Source organism: Arachis ipaensis, chromosome B02 (assembly GCF_000816755.2).
Source record: "Arachis ipaensis cultivar K30076 chromosome B02, Araip1.1, whole genome shotgun sequence".
NCBI lineage: Eukaryota > Viridiplantae > Streptophyta > Magnoliopsida > Fabales > Fabaceae > Arachis > Arachis ipaensis.
In genome coordinates, this window is record NC_029786.2 from 92,014,294 (window position 1) to 92,017,715 (window position 3,422).

A 3,422-nucleotide genomic window follows, 5' to 3' on the forward strand; every position below is an offset into this window, starting at 1 on the left:
AAATATGAATGTCAAATTGTAAAAAGGAATATTAATATATGATTCGGTTAATGTCTAATAGTTAAAGATATGTTATTATAATTAATATGATTAATATGTGAGAATCATTAAGAGTGTGATAAGTAGAATAATAAGAGAATGATAAAAGAGTGAGATAAAAAATTAAAATATAATTAACTTATTTAAATAAAATTAATTTAAAAAAATTGGGTAGTTATGACTAAAATATTTTGATTTTCAAACTTTTTCATATATATATATATATATGCGCAGGCGCTGGGATTACAGTTACACTGTTGCGAGCATCACTTGTTGTTAGTGGTAAATTATATGTTAAAAAGTCCATTAACCTATTGCTATTAGTTAGTTGTGATTATATTCATGTGAAGTAAGAATTGGTACATGTTTGAGTTATATATGTATCTTGATGCGGGTAGTCACATAGGCGGCCCCAATGAACCCTAATAATGCTCACAATGTTTATGAAGGACGACCACACACTTGTTTAATTAATTAGTTGAACATTATCACATCCATAAATGGCACCTCTCAAGGTTAGGTTCAGATTAATTGTATTCTAACTGGTTTTAACTGCTGATGAGTGATGAGTGATGATTCATCATGTCCTTGCTGCTACTCATTGATGAACTATGAATCAATAATTTTGACAATACATACATGTTCTTTAATTTGGTAATGTCTATATAATTTATGAAAAAGATATATTTTATTTTTGTATTTTATTTTAATTTAGTTTTAATTTTATTCCAATTAAAAAGTTTTAGTTATAATTTTTTATTAAAATTTTTATAATTAAAATTTTTAAAGAATTTAAAAAGATGTGTTGTTTGTTTGTTTTAATATATGTTTGCAATTGTTTAAAATGTGAAAACTAATTAAGAGATTTTAATAATTAAGTTGTGTTGTATGCTGAATTTTAGGTTAGTTATAGCAAAATGATTCCAAATCATCATTTGTGGATGTGTGATAGGGATAACGGCCAATCAAAGGGAGGGGAATAAACCTGAGTTCTTTGAGGGAGTTGATCAATTTATTGCATATGTATTCAACATAGAACCTCATAGGTCTCAACGAATTTCTAGGTGTTCATACATAAGTCTCGACTGACTAAGTTGGTGGTTGACACTGGCTATCCTATAGCATAAGTCTCAGTGTTGACACTGGCTATCCTATCACCCTTGTCACCTCTTATGATGATAAAATCATTGACTTTAGAGTCGATGATGACATTCATCCACCAGAAGAAGAGGACGAAAAAGAAGAAGAAGAAGAAAGGGATGATCGAGACGACTAAGAAGAAGAATTCGATGATCAGGAAGTAACATCCAAAGAAGATGATAAACAAGGGATTGACGGGAACGAAGAAGAATAAGAGGAATTCAAATGAGGGTAAATTTATGTTCAATTGTGTTATGTTATATGTTCAATTTAGTTCAAATATTATATTGCATGTTATACATTAGATTTATATTCATGGTAATCATTCTCTATATTATATATATTACATTTGAATTATGATGTTTTTAACTATTTTAATTATTTGTTTCAAATAGACATGTCTATGAGAGGTAGCGTGGGTGACTCACCCCCAACGACTATTCAGTCACCCTCTACATCTGTTATGCATGCAATGTCACAAGCACATGCTCTAAGAGAACAATTTTTCATCATGGTCTCGAACCCCAATTATCGAGGTCCTATAACTGTTGCTCCACCACGATCTGAGCTAGAGTAGACTCCTCCACTGCCTCCACCTCCTCAGCAGATTCCAACATCCATGTCATTACCTCCTGTGACTGACCCCACAGCAGTGCCAGCCTCCTCCCATAGATCCCAACCAGACCTCGCAGCACCACAAGTCACTAAGATATTGATTGGCCTGGTGGCATGACTGAGTAAACATTAAACTTCTTTAATCCATATATTTTATTTATATTTTATTCTCTTTTAATGTGTGTTTTTTACTAAGTGTAAATTATTCCATCGGAGTTTGCATAAGATAATAATGCTTGTACATAGAAGTGTACAAACATTAGCAAATTGTTCTATGACCACCCAGGACCCAATTACAAGAAGTTTTTCTTTGAGTTCTGCAAGAGATGGTTTGACAAGTGTACGGTAAGTTAGTTATTTAACATTAATTATATTTCAATTATGATTTTATGACATTAATTTTTAACCATTTATTATTTCATTGTGTAGGAGAAATTCATGTGGAATGAGGCCCACAACCAAATAAATAAGAATAACTTCCATCACCGCATAGCAAAGCGTCTTCAGCAGATGTTAGAGGATGTATAGATGAGAAGCGACCACCTGACGCAGTGGCTGTAACTCGACATTAAGAAGACCCTGTATGTACACTAGGAGACGGCTGAAGGTTGACATCGTCAAGTCATGAATAGGGCCAACAAGGCGTCAACCAGGACGTCGAGGTACACAGGGGGTTCGGTCATGATTATGAAGACAAAGGCTAAGATGGAATAACTTCTTTCCATACGCATAGCTAGTTTTATCTTTATTTCTTTAATTAATTTTGAGTTTTTGTAATATATTTATCCAATATGTGCAGATAAAGTCACTACAGCATCTAGTTTCAATGTTGGAGGTCTTTAAGTAAACCCGCACGCTTAGGGAGAACAAGGAGAGATTTCCTGATCAGCGGTCTACGAATTTTTATATAAGTTATCGACTTTTTTTAGAATTTAATAACACACAACTATATCACCTTTTATATTGACATTCATATTGAATGTGTTAGGATTTATATACTTAGAAGTTGGAGGTCGCGACACAGTAATCTCAGCAGACGGTATTATTTGAGCTGCAGAAGAACTGCATCTTTAGAGTCGGGTCGTTTTTCACCAGAAACCTGTGCATATCCACCTTCAGGACTTTCTCCACCTTGGGCACTAGCCCTGCAGGTCCATAGCTTGACCCAGTGCCTGTAGGATCAGGGTCACCAGCTCCATTTGGTTGAGGAAAGGTACAATTGGCTCCTCGCATGTATGGTGGAGAAGGATGCTTGGGATGCGGAGATGGAGTCCTTGTGGCAGGAGCGCAAATAGGAGCTAGAGTACATACAGCGTATGCGGCAACAGATGACTGCCTATTATGATTAGATGCACCCAGGGAGCAACGGTGCTATAACCGGCTCCTCCTCATCTACACTTGCACCATCCCAGACACCAACATCTACAGCGCCGCCGCATTAGGACCAACAACGAGAATATCAAGAGGAGGAAGACGACGATGATTAGAGGATCCGTAGAATTTAGTATTTTTTTTATAGTTTTCATATTACTATCCATTATTTTGTTGATAAGATTACGTCATTATATTGTAGTTTTTTATTTTATGAAACATATTTAATTTTTGTTAATTTTATTTAGTTTTAATTA